We start from the raw sequence: 18,614 nt of genomic DNA, 5'->3' as shown, positions 1-18,614 counted from the left end.
GGTATAGCAATCATGATCTCAGACAAAGAAAAAAGCAAAAATAGGTCTAATTAAAAGAGATAAAACATGGATACTACATTTTGCTAAAAGGTACAATAGACAATGAAGTAATATCAATTCTAAATATATATATCATATCATCAATTTCCCCCCAAAAGGCAGAAATTAAGGTCTTTATTTCATTATCTGAGTTATAGTTAACCACTTTACCAAGTGCCAATAGTCACCTACCAAACCCATAGCACGTTCTCTATATATCTAACAAATAGAGTCTGGTCATAAGCAGATCAGACTGGGGAGTGCAGTGGGGAGGCTAAGTCTTTTGCTGGTGCTGATCGCTTCTTGCTTAAGCTTGCCCTCTAGGTCTCAGATCTTGATGTTGGGCTCAGTGGCAGCATAGAGTCAGTAATAACTGAGACTGAAGGCACTGATGATATTAACACCATCCAGATTACTGAGGTGCCTCATGGACCTCAGAGATCCCTCAGCATAGCCTGACCATCCTTGCCTCCTGAGGCACAAAGAGAGCCATGAAAAGGAGCTGCCACTGTGTTAGGTAGCCCATGCAGCCGATGTCATTTGTTCCAGACTTTGACCAACTTAAACCAGTCATGGGAGACAATGACGGGATTGCTGCTATTGGGCAAAAAATGGACACATGACACCCACTTTAAGGTCTTATCCCAGGAACCAGAGACAATCTGGCAGTTGTCTGAAGAGAAGACTACACTCAGCACATCCTTGGTGCGACCAATAAAGTGCTTGGTAGTAGTACCAGTTGTGAGATCCTATAGTCTTAAAGTGCCATTCCAGGAGACTGAGGGAGCATCACATCACACAAAGTGTGAGTGACCCCTGAGAGCATACCGGGGATTTCCACAGTTTGTTTCTTCTCTGGGAAGCTTACACAAGATAATGGTCTTATCTCAAGAGGTGGACAGGACCATGTCTGAGAAATGGGGAGTCATGGTGATCTATGTCACCCAGCTATCACGAGCTTTAAAGATATCTCAAGGTGTCACCTGTTCAGTCTTGATGATGAGAGCTTGGGGAATTGCTCCAAGAGGAAAGCAGGGATCCAGGTTGCATGAAGAGAAATGGATCAGCTTTCTGTCATACTAACAGAAAGAAAAGGACTAGTATCCATGTTCTTAAAGGAAAAGTTAAATGAGTCACAGAGGGAAATAGGAAATAAAATTACACCAGTGGGGGAACCTCATTTTCCCCTCTCAAAATTAAATAAATCTAACCATAAAATAAACAAGAAAGAAGTTAAGAGATGAGCAGAATTTTAGAAAATTAGATATGATCATTTTCTGGAGAAATGTGAATAGGAATAGAAAGGAACATACATTTTCTTAGCTGTACATGTACTACACAAAAATTGATCATAAGTTTTATGGCATTAAAAACCTTACAATCAAATGCAGAAAGTCAGAAATATTCAATCCATTCTTTTCAGATCATAATACAGTAAAAATTGCATACAATAAAGAGCCATGGAAACATAGATTAAAAATTAATTGGAAACTAAATAATTTTAAAGAATGAGAGAGTCAAAGAACAAATCATAGAAACAATAATTTCATTAAAGAAAATAATAACAGTATGACAACAAAACAAAATTTATTGGATGCAGTCAAAAATATAGGAAATTTTATGTCTCTAAATAAACTAGAGAAAGAGCAGATCAATGAATTGGGTAACTAAAAAATGTAGAAAAAGAGCTGACTTTAAATCTTTTATTAAATATCAAATTGGAAATCCTGAAAATCAAAGGAGAGACTGATAAAAAATGAAAGTAAGAAAACCATTAAACAAATAAAACTGGGAGCTGATTTTATAAAAACAAACAATAAAATAGGTAAATCCACTAATTTGCTTTAAAAAAGAAGAAAACCAAATTACCAGAATCAAAAATGAAAAAGGTAAATTTATTACCAATGAAGAAGAAATTAAAATTATTAGTAGAAGTTATTTTGCTCAATTGTATGCCAATAAATCTAAGTCAAATAGATGAATATTTATACTGTATAAATTGCCTAGATGAATGAGCTCACTAGAAAAAAAAAAAAAAAATCCCCCAGGACCAGATAGATTTACAAGTGAATTCTCCTAAACATTTAATTAAACTCTTTAGAAAATAGGAAAAGGAGTCCTACCAAATTCTTTTTATGACACAAATAGTGTACTGACACCAAAATCATAAAGAGCCAAAACAGAAAAAGAAAACTACAGAATAATTTTCCTAATGAATATTGCTGTAAAAATAAATAAAACATTAACAAGGGGATTATGACAATATATCACAAAGACCAAACACTACAACAACCATGTGGGAATTATACCAGGAATTCAGGAATAGTTCTATATTAGGAAAATTATTAGCATAATTGACCATATCAATAACAAAACCAACAGAAATCATGTAATTATCCCAATAGATGCAGAAAAAGTCTTTGACAAAATATAACTATTCCTGTTAAAAACAACACTAGAAAGCATAGAAATAAGTAGAGCTTTCCTTAAAATGATTAGTATTTATCCTAAATCATCAGTAACCATTATCTCTAGTGGAGATAAGGTAGATAAGATCATCCATAGAGAAAGGATGCCAATCATCACTATTATTTATTGTTCTAAAAATGCTAGCTATAATAGTAAGACAAGAAAAAGAAATTAAATACATTAGAATAGGCAATAAGAAAACAAAACTAGGGCCAGCTATCCCAGGACAGCAGGGGATTAAATTTTCAGAGTTAAATTATATATATATCTCAAGCAAATTTCATAATCTTGTCCCTTAAACCCAGCTGCAACCTGTCTGGGACCCCAAGGTCTGAGATAACACAAACAGGGATCAATGTTGGGGGAAAATATGTATGATTTTGCAATGCCTTTGTTACTTACTCTCCATGATGGCTAGGTCTACACACCTAGGCTCAGGGTCTAAAAAATCCTCTACCCCACCACTACCTCCAACTGCTGCCATCTTTTAGACCAAGAGGTTCTGACACTGCTTGTCCTTAACTGACACTTCTAGCATTGAGGCTGGGGGCAGGGTTGGTCCAAAGGAAAAATGAATGAATATCCAAGCAACTCCATCCATCCTTTCATCTCCAGATACCAAAGTCCATTAGGAGATGTTGGATGTCTAAAACGCTCACATTTCTTTCTGGAATCTCTCTGGAAAGGGACCATTATGGGTCTGTCAATTCCCTTTTATAAGATAACCCTCAGCTGACAAGAGAAACAAAGACAACAATCATCCTGTATCACTTCTCTTCTATGAGGTGTTAATGAATATGTCCCAAGATAGGTTTCCCACCCTATTCTCTCAAGGGGATCATCTTTGATTTTTTTCTCTTCCTCTCTTCAAATATGAAGTCAGTTTCCAAGTTTTGTCTATTCTAGCCCTGTAACATCTCTTACACCAGCCCCTCCTTTTCATTCCCATTCCCACCTTCCAAATGGTCTTTTTGCCTGCCTTCAGTCATTTTAGTCATATAAGAACAGAGCACTGCACTCTGAATCAGGAATACATGATTTCAAATCCAGTCTTATCTACCTCTGAGTGTCATTGTGAAGATCAAATGTAATAATATTTGTAAAGAACTTAGCACAGTGTCTTACATAGTAGATATTTAATAAATGGCTGTTTCTTTTCTTCCCTCTCATCCATCTTTTGTATTTTCTCTTTTGTCCAAACTACTTGCTGCCTGAGAAATCTTTCCAATGCATTAATTAAAACTTTCAGTTATTCCTCATTGCCTGCAGATAAAGTATTTGGGCTTTGAAGGCCTTGAATAATCTGATTTCATACAATAATCTGATTTCTCCCATCTCTGTACTTTTGCTTAAATTATCCACATATTTAGAATGAATTTCTCCATATCCCACATTTCTCTGGAAATCCTGCCTTCAAGACGACCTCTTCCACAAAAGCTGTCTTCTAACCAAACAAAAATGATCTTTCTCCAGTTTTCTCTAAGCCATTTACCTGGATCTCTTTTTTGCACTTAGCTCCTCAAATTATCTCTTGTTTAATCTACTAAATGTCACATTCCTCTCCCCACCCATAAAATGTAAGCACCAGGGCAAGAACTTATTTCCACGGAAGGCTTAGCCTTTAAAAAATGCTTGTTGAATGGAATCAGATTTGTTAAATTCAATCAATTTTTAAATTGATTTGAAGGTGTATTTGACTGGATTTATTTTTTTTTTGCAATTCCCAATTTTTATTAATTATTATAAATAAAATATTCATTGCTCCAATGAGTTAAAAAAAAAAAAAGACAATGTTGATCTTGGTCTGAAAATGTTTGTTTTCTCTCCTTTGTATTTACAATTAAATTATGAATGACTTGGAGTTTTGTGTTTTCAGGAGGGAAAAAATTGAAGGAAAAGTCTATTGATGAATATGTGGGCATTTTTTCCCATTAGTATTAGTTTGTGTTTCTATATTAATAAGAAAAAAAATCAGAGCATATCTGAGCACATGGTGAGCTGATGCTTTATTAAAAAATGTTATTGGCTTTTAACATTGACTTTTCTTGGAGATAAATTTTTGACAACATTATATTAAAAGGTTAACAAACCAAAGTGAAATGCCTTCATTGATCTCTAAGGTATCTTAAGGTACAATCAAGTACACCGTGTGGTTACATACATTTTTTACTCTTTTCATGTAATTAATGTAGTTTAATTTGTTTGGAGGGGCAGGTTCAGAACCTCATATACGACCTTTTTGTGGGACCACTTATTCTGGGATTTGTGTAGGAAATAAAGTTTTTCACATAGTGGCAACCTGATGTAAGGGTTTTGCAGGGACTTTTTGTTTTTGTTAAGGCCTCCTGCATAAGTTTGTAAAAATCCCTTAAGCTTTTTCACAAACGTTTGTGAAACGTTTGTCATTTAAATTTGTTCACCAAAATTAGGTCTAGTTCTTCTGTGTTTACTGAAAAATGAGTAGCCTTTCAAAAACTAACCAGAATTGCCACGGGTAATTCTAGGAAGGAGCAGCGTCAGAAACTTAGTTCCAAAGTCCTGTGTTGATTAGTTGATTATAGTCTTAGAGCCGGAAAGTTGGAAGGAGATTAAAAAGGGAGACCATCTAATCCGAACCCCTCATTTTACACGTAGAGAAACCGAAGTTTGGAGTGATTAAGCAGGATCACACAAGTAGTAAGTGGCAAAATGGTTTCTGAACCCCAGTTCTCTGTCTAAATCCAATACTCTATCTTTGTAACTTCCCAGGAGTTGGGATTTAGCAGAAGAGCTGTTGGGGATAATTTGAGAAAGAAAAAAAAAAAAAAAAAGGATTTCACTTAAGCCCCTTGAATTATTGAAGACTAACTAAAATACTTTGTTCAGTGCTGCTTTGGAGACCGATCTTGTGAACCTGCTCTTGTAATAAGAAACCAAGAACTTTCACCGCAGAAGTAGTTTGTTTATTTTTCAGGCACTTTAATCTTAGAGGCACGGTTCTCCAAGCCCATCTCTGCAGTGCCTCGGTTCTGCAGACTTGTCCCACTTCAGAGCAGCACAGATTTCAAGCTGGAAGGGACAAGCTTATTCATCCGCAGTTTAAAGGAACTTGCAATTCAATCCTCTCGTTTTTCAGAAGAAACAGGGCTAGGCTTAGGTTCCTTGCTTGAGATTATCCGGGTAACGAGTAGCAGAGGATGTATTTATACCCAGGTCTTCTGTCCTGTGAACTCTATAAATCGGGATCTCTCAGGACAGGTATTCAAACTGCAGCAAACTGCTAAATAATTCAGATTTAAATAGTTCTTTAACTGTCCTACCCGGAGCCCAGATAAGGCTCCTCACCTGATGAGGAGTTAAGTAAACTCTGCAGACACAAAAGAATGGAGTTTTTCTCGAGCCTGACTCATCTGATGGGAACTTCTGGCTCGCCCCCCAGATCTTTCCGTTGCGCTATCCCTGCATGGGACGTGCCTCTGGAGCCGAGTGCTCAGAGGGCATGTAATCTCACTCCTGATCCCCCCAGCAGTAAGTAAAGGAGCCGAGCCTCGACATCACGCTCCGCAGACGCCAGATCCAGCACGCTCTCCATGTCATGGAGTTCCCTAGTTCTCCTTCATTTCCAAATCTTTCTCCCCAGCCAAGCACCGGGGCCGGCCGGCTGACAGACGAGAGCATCGTCCCTCAGGAGGTCAACCGGTGCAGCCCCCGCCTCCAGGCAGTCCCTACCTAAATTGTCCTAGACCGAGCTTTCGGCTCCGCGGGCCGCGTTTGCTCCGAGCGCCCCAGCAGCCGGGGAAAGTTTTGTGCTGACTCTGGAGCCGCGCGAGCTGCGCGCCCGCCCTCGCTCGCTGCCCGCGAGCTCAGGAGGGAATCATTAGCGCCCGCGGAGCAGAGGAGCGAGCGGAGGCCTCAAGGCCTGTGGCAATTAGCCACCTCCCCCCGCCGGCGCCAGCTGTCTCAGATGCGGGCGTCCTCCCGGGGGCCCTTTAATTGTCCCGGGAGAGTGCAGGTGGGCTAGGGGCCACCTGAGCTACCGACCGGCCGCGCGCTTCCCCTCCCGCGATCTTATTTTATTTTTACAGTATTCAAATCTCTCTCACTTATTTCTTCCAGTCGGTTATTGGTATAAAGGTTGAAGCTCAGGCAAGCTTAACTGTTATGCGGAATGACCTTTACTTTTAATATTAATATATTATTGTAAAGTCTATGCGAATCATGAATGCAATTTTGGTATTCATATCAAATGCCATGCACTGAACCTCTTGCAACTTTTTTCCCCCTAGTCTTCCAGCAGGCTGCAAACTGGGTGAATTAATATGCGTCATCTGCCTTTCCCCTTTATTTACTTAGAGAGGCTGGCCAAGCAACTTTATCAAGAGTAACATTATCAAGGGCTTTCCTGAGAGCTTCTTTATCATATTCACACCCGTGTCTGCTCAACACTTGTCAGTGTCAATCAAATCGCAATAATACGCAGATGATTTGCTCATTTGGGTTAATAAAATCTCTCTGCTTATTTGCGCTGCTTCCATTACACCACATAATTGCCGAGCCGCCGAGGTGAAAGGCAGCCAGTTGCCTGGGGGATAAGAGGAGACTATTGCTATATGAAGGATTTGTTTCTTTGCCTCTGTCTCTCCCTAGTCACTCATATTCCTAAAATTAATATTGTATTTGAATCCAGCCCTGCTATTCTTATGCAGGCTAACATTGTTATTACTTATTATTTGGATGTGAAGTCATTTATTTTTAGTTTTATGTCCAAGCTGTCAAGCTAAATTTCATTGCGAACTGCCACATGCAATTTTTAACTGCCATTTAAGGCGAGATTCAAACTCTAAATTATGGAGTGAGCTTGTTCAAAGGGCCAGCCTGACAGGAAGTGCAGCAAGGAGTCCTGATTTCCCTAGAAATCAAAGGGTCTACCTGTTATTATTTTTTGTGGTATGGAAAATGTGCTGCCTTAGTACTTTCTAATCATCTTGATATCGGCCGGACACGGAGATTCAGGTACAGAGAGAAGGGGACGGTTGATACAGAGGAGAAGCCCTCAGGCTGCTCGGTGTGAAGCATTTTTCCTGAAAGTGGCAGAGCCCAACCTGGCGGCTGCTCCTCCACCCGCAGCCCAGGCCTCTTCTCAGACAATCTCCACCAACACCAGGGGTGGATGGGGCCGGCCCAGGAGACGGTCACTGGCCAAGCCAGGCTTTCTAGGGAGCTGCCAGCCCCTCCCCCCCAGAAGTCCCGGTCCTCTCATCCTCTCAAAGCAGAGCCCAGAGAGTCAGTCATCCTAGTAATTCTCTGGCCTGCGTCGTTACCATTCTCAACAGGCAAGGCCCAGGGAGGCTATCAGGTCCAGTCTGGAAACCCTCTCTGAGCTGGATGGAGAGAGCACCCTCAAAGATGTGACCCATGAAGTTCTTGAGAAAACACCATTATGTATTTCTGATATGAGTTGTTTCTAATGTTTTGATATTGAATATTGTTGGTCATTTTTAGTCACGTCCGGCTCTCTGTGATTCCATTTGGGGTTTTCTTGGCAAATATACTAGAGGGTTTTGCCATTTCCTTCCAGTGCATTTTACTGATGAGGAAACTGAGGCAAATGTGGTTAAGTGACTTGCCCAGGGTCATATATCTCCTAAGTGTCTGAGGCCAAATCTGAACTCTTGTTTTCCTGACTCAGGCCAGGCATTCTATACCAACAGTGCCACCTAGCTGCTCTTTCTTTAATACAGAGCTCTCTTGATAGAAAAAGTATAACTGGATTATGACAAAGAAGCCATGGTCAAGCATCCAAGCTGAAATCTAAAATATTTGATTATAAGAAAGGTTTTTAAATACCAATGGGATTTCTTCTAAGATTGCCTTGCCCCAACCGAAAGTATTTTCAAAAGGCCCCAGTTCCTAGGACTAGGTGCTAAACGTCAGAGTTGGAAGGAAGAATTGATGTGGCAATTAGGTTTCAAAAAGAATCAGATAATTTTACTGGGATGAAGCAGATCCACCAAAAAAAGTGTAGGGAATGTGTCTTTTTTTCAAAACATGAAGGGTGTCTCTCTTCTCAAAACCTAGTACTTGGTGAGAATCCCTAATAATATGTGCCAAAGGAGAGCTGTCTCATGTCAGAGCAGCTTCTGGTTGGGAAGCTCGGATACCTCTCCCTAGCCTCAGCCTCCTGATTTTCCTTACGGAGTGGAAGGCGAATGTAAGAAGGAAATATTGATGTTTAGAGAGAACTCTTTCAGTCAGGCCCAACTCCTCTCTGCAAGTCAGCCATATTTTGCTTCAGCTTCCTCATCTCACAGTTTGGAACCAGGGTAATTAAACTTGCCCTCAAGAGAAAGATCAATCAATCAATAACTATAATTTTTTTAGCCCCTTACTATGTGCCAGACACTGTGCTTGGCACTGAGAATACAAGTTAAAATAATGAAACATGGAGAGCTGACTCGAGTCAGTGGCTTAGATTCCAAGCCTTTTCTCTATGGAAGCTTGAACCTCAAGTTCCTCATTTATAAAAGGAGGGGGCTAACACAGATGATCTTTGCCCAGCTCTAAATTGATGTCCTATGACTCTAAAAAAGGTAAGGGATAATGTAGATGCTATTTATTTGATGTCATGACACAGGGTTATGGTCACATTCCTCGCAGATTGGATTTCCTGCTTGTTCTTCCAATGTGGTGAGCTCTTTCTGGGCTGGCCCAGCCTGGACAAACTTTTGGTAGGCTTCTGCTGCCTAAGTTCAACTTTAACATGAACACAAGGACCAATCCTCAGGATTCGTTGCAAGCAGTGGAGTCTGAGCAAATGGATAGTTAGATTCCTCCTCCTCAGCTCCGTTGATCCTTTCTAATCTCTGGTATTAAAAAAGCTTTAATTCTAAATACACACACTTTGTCATGGGGGCTGATTTGGCTTTATGAAATGTAATATCTATTTGGAGGGCAAATGCGGCTGCGGTTGCTGTGGTAGATGAAGAATGATCCCTACATAACACTGAAGATATTAGATAAAGGAAGAGCCCCCTCACCCAGTCTCACTTCTCATTTCCCTGCTTGGCAAATTTTGATTGCCTAAATCATTGGCACTACTATTTATAATGTAATATGCAGATGCTCTTTCCATAAGGTCATGGAAAATGAGAATTGCAAGGAACTAGAAGTCATTTAATCTATCCTCTTGAATCCACTCAATATAAATATGCCAGGTAGGACTCCTCTGCACCTCCTGGATCTCCCTGAGCTGTAAAAATGGCTAAATTGTGATGAATTAATGAATGAAAAAGCATTTATTAAACACCTACTATGTTTCAGATACGTTTCGGTGCTGAATATATAAATAGAAAAGCTGCTCTCAAGCAGCTTATTTTTTAGCTGAAGGGAGACATTATATATCAGAGGCTTCAGTTGCAAGGCAGATGAAATGGTCCCATGGTCTCTAGAATTCAACATCCAAGTAGATGGAAATGCCTCTTCTTTTATGACATTTCGACTGATAAAAATTTTTTCTAATGTTGAGACATTTGACAGCAACAAGAACTTGAAGGGGTGAGAACTTTTCCAAGTTTTCCATAACTATGGTTCCTGAGGAAGCAGGGCCTGTATCACATGGAGAAGCAATTGTTAAATCATAGGTCCAAAGAAGATGAATCTTTAAAGCAGAGGTTCTTAATAAACTTCCAGGGTTTTTTTCAGATTATCTATGAACTTGAAATGGGAAAAAAAATTACATCTTTATTTTAATAATCCATTTCTTTTTGTAATTCTATGTATTTTATTATATGCACTCAAAAACATCATTCTGCAAAAGAACCATTAACTTCATGAGTCTGCCAAAAGGATCCATGACACACATAAAAAGATTAAGAATCCTTGATCTTGATAATGGCTGTGATTAAAGAACCACATTCTCTTAAGAGTTGGCCAGAGTGAAAATTTTGATTAGAAACTCAGTAAACCTAGTAGGCTTTCCTCAAACTGAGCAGTTGGTAGACAAGAAAAAAAAAACATTGATAGATAAAGCTTGTACACTAAAAGTCATGTCTACAGAGGAGTTGTCTATGAATTCAGCTAGAGAATTGACTCCCAAAGGAAAATAGTGCATGTTACAGATGTATTCCTACTAGGCACCCTTCATTCCTACTTATTTTCATGGTTTTCTTTGAGATTTTTGATTTATAGTATATAATCTTCATATAATTCTACTATGTGAATTTTGTTTTTATTTTTTCTAGTTCTATAAAGTGATCCTTTGGTAGTTTTAGTGATCTGTCATTGAATTAGTAAATTAATTTAGGTTAAATTATCATTTTTATAATGTTGACTCATCTTACTCATGAAACAATATTTTTCTAATTATTTTAGGTCTGTCTTAATTTCTGTAAACAGTGGTTTGTAATTATATGTAGCTTTGTGTGCATTTTGATTGGTAGATCCCAAAATATTTTATACATTCCAGTTATTTTTAATGGGATTTCTCTATCTCTTCCTGCTGGGTTTTGTTGGCATCCATGTCTAAATAATGATGATTTATTTGTATGGATTTATTCCATACTCTGCAAGTTTTCTGCAATTATTGTTTCAATTATTTTTAGTTGCTGCTTTGGAATTGTTTAATTATAGTTTCTATATATGGTATAGGTTCTATAGATTATAGATAGATGTAGATTCTATAGATAGATTTTTATATATATATCTGCAAAAAGTGATAATTTTACTTCCTTAATTATGATTATTCTTTTAATTTCTTTTTCCTGTTCTTATTGTGATAGCTAAATTTATTAGTACTATGTCAAAGAGAAGTAGTGACAATGGATATTCTCATTTCACCCTAATTTTATTGGAAAAAGATGCCAGGTTATTATATGTAATTATATATGTTATTATATGTAGCTCTTAGTTTCAGGCACATACTTTTTATCATTTTAAGCAAAGATTCATATGTTCCTAGGTTTTCTAGTGTTTTAAACAGAAATCAAAGTTGTATTGTTTCAGAAGCTTTTTCTGCATCCATTGATAAAATAATGGTTTTGTTTAGTTTGTTATCAATATGATTAAGTTTATAGTTTTCTTAAAAATATTAAGTCAATGCCCATAAGTTGGGGAATGGATGAATAAGTTATGGTATATGAATGTAATGAAACATTATTGTTCTATAAGAAATGACAAGCAGGGTGATTTCAGTAAAGCATGGAAAGACATAAATTGATGCTAAGTGAAATGAGCAGAATCAAGCGAACACTGTGCACAGCAACAACAAAATTATGTGGTGATCAACTATGATGGACCTGGCTCTTTTCAATAATGAGATGACTGAAGGCAATTCCAATAGACTTGTGATGAAAAGAGCCATCTACATCCAGAGAGAGATCTATGGAGACTGAATGTGGATCAAAACAATATTTTCACCTTGTTGTTGTTGTTTTTGTTTGCTTCATTTTTTTTCCTCTCGTGCCTTTTTTTTTTTAATTTGGATCTGATTTTTCTTGTGCAGCATGACAAATATGGAAATATGTTTAGAAGAATTACACATGTTTAAACTTTTTCAGATTGACTGCGCTCTAGGGGAGGAGAGAGGGAGGAAAGGAAGGAGGGATAAAAATTTGGAACACAAGATTTTGTAAAGGTAAATGTTGAAAACTATCTTTGCATGTATTTGGAAAAATAAAAAACTATAAAAAATGTTAAGTCAATTGTGCTATAGGAAATGAGGAAATAGATGATTTTAAAGAAATACCAAAAGATGTATATGAACTGATACAGAGTGAAATAAATAAAAACAAAAGAACAATTTAGACTATAACATCAATATTATATTTTAAAATTGTATTGAAAATTTTATAAGCTGATGAAGAATGAAATGAGCAGAATTAGTACAAACAATACCTAAAGACAAATAATTTTGAAAGCTATAAGAACTATGAGCAATAAAATGAGTATCAATGATTCTAGAGAAACAATGTGGAAACATACTATCTACTTTCTAATAGAGAAGTAATAAATTTAAGGCATACAATGAGATAGACGGACAGACTGACTGACATACATGAGTATGAACTAGTAAATATTTACATATTTAGAAGAATGAAGGAAATGAAAGACCTTTTTGCCACTAGCTCTTTCCTTTCCATTGCTTCTATATTTCACTGAAGAGACATTTTCCTTTGAATGTTCACTATATTTTATGGTCTTATGTACTAGGTCCATGTCCAGTTATTCAATAGATGCATAGTTTTGTCCATTTGTTTTTCAAGTAAAATTGCCTTTGATATCCTGATCTCTAATTTCTCTGTTCTCTTCCTTTTCTATAGCACCCAATTTGTCTCCAGTATTGCCACAAATCCCTCCTGTCATCAGTAAAATAGTCTATAAATTCAATCTTACCTAAGGTATCAGTAGGTTTGATGTGCTTTCCTTCTCAGTGGCATTAATATTTTAAAACTGAAATTGGAGGAGAAGGCAATGTTTAAATCACTAGAATGAATGGTAGAATTTTAGGCACTTTATTTAATGACACCTTTCCAACGTTTTTCCAACTCTCTTAAATCATATCACATAGGCTACTCCCTGTTCCAAATTTGACTGTTCAGCTTATGTTTCCAACAATTTTTGTTATTTTATTATCTATACCATGAATCATAACTTTAATTTTATTATAACCATAGAGATGAGCTTGATCTTTCAGAGAGTGATTGAGTATAGTAGTATATAGTAGCTGCTTCTTTTTAACTTTTCTTATTACTTGAGATTGTCTGCACTAAGCATGTGAAGACTCTCCTCTTTACCTCCTACTGGACAGTCATGAAGGTGGCTAAACCAGATGTGTGAATTTGGTCCATTAGAGACAAGGTTATCCACTGCATCCTGGACCACCATCAGAAGTCTTGACTTTTATCTTGTCACCAGATTTTGATGACTCTAAAAGAGAGAATGAGGCTGACAATGTCATGAAACTCTGCCTCTTTTAAATCCAATTCATTCACAAATCAGGACATTACTCATCATATCGTGATGTCATTGAAACTCTGAACAATAACCACAACTCTTCCCTTACACAGGAAATCCAGAAAGACAAAAAACAAAAACAAAAAAATCCAAAGACAAAAAAAAAAAAAAAAAAAAAAAATGATTGAGTAATTCCCTTATCATTTTGTTGCTTTTCATCTGGAAGCACAGAGATTATTCTTGCATAATTTTAGGGTAGGTTTTCCACCTTCATGCTCTTGGATCAGCTTGGGGTTGTAAGTATAATAGTTGATTGTATCTGGGTTAAAACACTTCTTCAAAAAAAGCACTAAAAGGTTTGTTTTGTATTTCAAGTCAGACTTTATTTCTAATTTAAAATTGAAAAAAAAATGTATAGTAATACTACTAAGTTATGCCATCCTTAAGATTCTGAAATTACTTTGATTTTTGTTGATCAGCAAATAAATTAATTTTCCCTTGAACCATCAATTTTAATGATTTTGATTCTGGCTTTGACTCATCCTATGGTTCAATTATAGAGGAAACGATAGCTGGTGATGATACTCTGGGAGCTATATATCAGACTGTTTACCAGGCCTGAAGTCATTGATTTATTGAAGTTCTCTGACACAGCTGATCATATTTTATTTTCCCAAATCTCCTCTGGAAGATTGATTTTTTTCAGAAAGTTTTTTTTAATACAGTTCTATTCAGGTGGCTAATCCATTTATCATCTGTTCCACCTGTTAAGTAGAGTAAATCTCTGGGGTAATCTGTGATACGATATATTCATTCTTATTTGATGTATGTGCCTGTCTTTCTCTTCCTGTACCTCTATCTCTCCAGATATTTTATAAATGTTTGACATGTATAAACACATATATCCATGTATAATATGTGTACATATATATATACATATATATATTGAAATGGGAAACGTACTACACTCAGAATTAAGAGAACTAGAGTCTAGTCCTGTTCTGTCATGGCTACATGAGCTCCACCAAATGAGAAACCTTATATAATATAACTTTAAGAGCTCTCAATTTCTTCATTTGGAAAATATAGATGAGCTATGTTGTCCCTTCCAGGGCTGACACTTTATGATTCTATTATCCACATCCTAGCAATGAATTATAGAATTATATGAGCTGTAAAACTATAGAAGATAACTGTGTGTAGGATTGTATCCATATGAACTATTTGTTATTGATTTCAAACATAAAATCTGTTGACCTCTTAGATATAGGCACACCAATTATATAAACTTAATACTTATTAATTGATCAATTTATAGATTAATATCATGAAGCTAGACCATATCCATTTTCAAATTGCATAATATATTTATTAAATAAATTTTAAGATTCTTCTGATGATTAACTAGTTGTATAATTTAAAAATGATATGCTTTAAGATATATCATTTTAAATGAACCAGAAATCCTTCCTTTTTGCCAAGAATTATTCCTTGAACTCTGCACTTTACAAAGACACATATAACCCCCTATACCAAATATGCATTATTTGCTAAGTCTCAAATTACTGGTTACCTCATGTATCTATGGACTTGTAGATGTAGAATCACAAACACTCTATATATGGATTTTTAAAAAAAGAACCTTCTTTGTGTCAGAGTAATGTTGGCAGAGGAGAGCATCATAATTTTTTTGGTTGGGATCAGGGAAGGCTACAAAACTTTGAGTCATGTGAAATTTAAGGGATATGATGGGTAGCAGCAGGTGATTACATAGACTGGGTGTGAGTGAAGGGCAATATCTATGTGTACCCACAGACTTGCAGTATGTGTGGAGCATAGTACAGTTAAGGTATACACAATACATAAATTATGCAGCATGAAAATGGCTGGGATCCAACTCTGTTGTGATATTAATTTGATGACTTGTGTGGGGCTGTACCTATTAGTTTATACGTCTGGAATCCATGTTATGTAAGTGAAACCAAACTGCAAAGTTAGTAAGATAATTTGTTGACAGCAAAGTGGCAGGTCCCGACCTAGCCTGCAAAAATAGCTATCCCAGGCTGAATTATGCAGAAATTATTTATGATTCTTCTGCTTGGAGTGATTTTGCAGCCCAATTGTATATGATCTGTAGTGATCTTATTTCCGATCAGGATGTTTCTTTGACATGTGTCATAACATTTTATATCAGTTTCCTGTCTGGGCGTCTTTGGTCTGCAACAATGAGGAAGAAGGAGAAGAATTTGCAGAATCATTTGTCTTACCTGGGAAATCTTCTCATTGTTGCTGTAGCTGTCAGAACAAACCCTAGTATTAAGTGGGTTCCATGTGACAGAGAGTATGTAACACAGGCTGCTTTAGGTTGCAATTCATTTCTTCAACCCCTCCCTTCTTTCAAACCCTGTCATCAGATTTCACATCCGTGAAAAAAAAAAAAAAAAAAAAAGATAATAAAAATTACCTATAAAGTTTTTGCCAAGGTACCACTGTCCTCTCATTATTAGTTCACTTAACTTCCAAGCTCAGAGTCAGTTGTTAATTGATTTGATCTCTGTTATATCATTTGTGGGAGGCAGATCTGCCAGAAAATTAATATGAATATATTTGTAAGACTTCTGCTGGCAGACCACCTTATTTTTGAGTGAAGTTGTTCTCTCATTTTTTATAAATTACTCTTTACTTATAAGAGTCAGTAGTTTATATATAGTGGCATTCAGAGAACTGCGCAATAATAAAAATGTGATCTAGCTAGTGAGTAATTATGAAGGAGAGGATCATCATAGGGGACTCATTCAGCAAAGTCAAGGGGAGGTAGAAGAGTGTGGCTGCTTTATAATTGAAACAGATGTTGCTATTTTCTCCACAATGGATTTCTCATCAGCACCAGATCAGTATATGGAGCTGTTAAAGTGGAAATGGAAGGCATTCTCTACTACCCCTCATCCACTTGCTCCCTAAAGCCCAGCCTTGATCCAGAAAAGGAAGGATGATTTACTGCCTGGTATTATTAGTTACTGAGAAGTGCGTTCCCAGAAGAGGGTGCCCCAGTTCTCTGTGACCCAACTTAGCTCAAGCAAAGACTCATCACCCACGTGCTGACTGCTTGGGGATGGATTCATCTCTGTGGGAACCCACAAAAGGAAGAAAAATAATCACTCCCTTGCTATAACTCACATTTATATCAAGCTAAGGTTGCTAAGTGACTTAAGAACATTAACTCACTTAATCATTATACAATCTTGTGAAACAATTGCTTTCATTATCTCCATTTCAAATATAAGGAAACTGAGGCTCTGAGGCTAGAGACAGCCTGGAGGCCGAGGGAAATGCTAGTCTTTTAAGCCAAGGTTTTTAACAAGCCTCAGTTTGACAGGTTGCACCCATACAGGACAGGCTATATAAACATATATAAATATAAATTATACAAAACGTACATAAAAGTATATAAAAAGAGATTCAAACCTGGGTCTTCCTGACAAAAAGGCCAAAACCATCTCCAGAGCTCAAGCCACTGTCCTGTACTCTGAACACTATGGAGACTCCAAGTTCTGCAGTAGCTGGACATTGGTAGAGAAGGCAGAGGATGCGGAGAATCACTCCATTTTTGAAACCACTGATAAACATCAGCTGAACTGTTGATTATTGGGCCATTTAACATTTCAGGGGATACACTCCCTGTCCTTCTACTTCACAGAATCCCTCTATTCTTTCAAGACTTAGCTCAAGCACCACTGGTTATATGCATCCTTTCTTCATTCTCTCCAATTAAGAGTGCCCTCTCACTTTTACTTCTTTTTAATTAGCAACTTTGAATTTACTTGCAATTATTCTCTTTGTATTTAAGCTAATTGTGTCTACTTCTTGTTTTCCTCATTAGAATATAAGTTCCTGAAATATATCAATTTTACATATGATGGACCAAGATGGCTCAATAAGGAAGAAACCCTCTGGAAGTTCCAAATTCTTTTCCAAACAACTAGAAAATCACCTTAGAGTTGATCTAGCAGCCATAGCAGGGCAAGAAAAGTTTGTCTTTCTGGGGTAGGTGAAGAGCCAAGTCTGAGGGCAGCAGAGAGGCAGCCAGCCTCACAGAAGGGGGCTACAACTGTGCTCTGGGCACTGGACTCTGGGCCTGGTATAATTCACCAGGGAGACCCTGCCCTTCTGCAAAAAGGCAGGCCCCCAGGCAGGGGAAGAGTTTGGGCAGCACAGTAAAGCCCCATCCCAATGAACCAGGCCCAGCACAGCGACCAGTAAGGCCTTGATCCCATTACTGATCAGTAATGAAGCTCCACCCCAGCACTGACCAATAGCAAGACCCTGCCCCTAGGGCCTGCTAGGAGAAAGACCCTCTTTCTGTAGTAACCCAGCAGCAGGGCCCCACCCCTGAGGGGGCAGACCAGCAACAAGAACCCTCTTCCAAAATCAACCACCAAAAAAATTCTGTTTATCATAGTAGAAAGCTGGGGGGGGGGGGGGAATTGCAACCTGATTTCTCAATTATCTAGAGAACTGAATCAAATTTACAAAAATACAATTCATTTCCCAATTGATAAGTGGTTAAAGGATATGAACAAGCAGTTTTCAGACAAAGAAGTCAAAGCGAATATGACCTACTAAAAATACCTATAGTCATATGAAAAATACTCTAAATCACTATTGATCAAAAATAATGTTAATTAAAATAATTCTGAGATATCATACATTGTAAAAAATGTTATAATTATAAAATTAATTAAAAAAAAAAGAAATTGGTTTGAATGGATATTAGTCAAGAGTGTTGAGTTTTGTAAGGGCCCTTTAAATGGGTGCCACAGTGCAGCAGGAGATTGAGGCCCGGAAGTAATTTCTGTGGATATTAGGACTGCCCTTGGGCGGGATCCTGGCCATATTGAGATAGTTTCGTAATGGGTGACTCTCTCGCTGATTGGCTGTGTGTGTGACCTCACAGGCCCTATGTAAGCCCACTGCAGGCAGCAGGCGGTCCTCTTTAACCTGGTGCTCTTCACTCTGGCTCCCTAGCCTGGGTGGCCAAGCCAAGATGGGTAGCCAAAAGAGGTAAGGGTTTTGGTAGTGAACACGTGGGTCTTCTGACCAGGTGTTCACTCGGGAACCAACAAGTCAGGGCATCAGTTAGGGCATTATGTGAGTAGGTATAATAAAGGCTTTTAAGA

At 37.5% G+C, this 18,614-nt stretch overlaps 1 pseudogene; it reads right to left on the bottom strand.

Annotated features, from left to right (window-relative positions):
- Positions 1-206: 206 nt before the first annotated feature.
- Positions 207-2,992, bottom strand: LOC141552936 (small ribosomal subunit protein RACK1-like; annotated as a pseudogene).
- Between the last annotated feature and the right edge of the window lie 15,622 nt (positions 2,993-18,614).

The sequence above is a fragment of the Sminthopsis crassicaudata genome, chromosome 2 (assembly GCF_048593235.1).
Source record: "Sminthopsis crassicaudata isolate SCR6 chromosome 2, ASM4859323v1, whole genome shotgun sequence".
Classification (NCBI taxonomy): Eukaryota; Metazoa; Chordata; class Mammalia; order Dasyuromorphia; family Dasyuridae; genus Sminthopsis; species Sminthopsis crassicaudata.
This window is presented reverse-complemented; position numbering and strand designations above follow the sequence as displayed.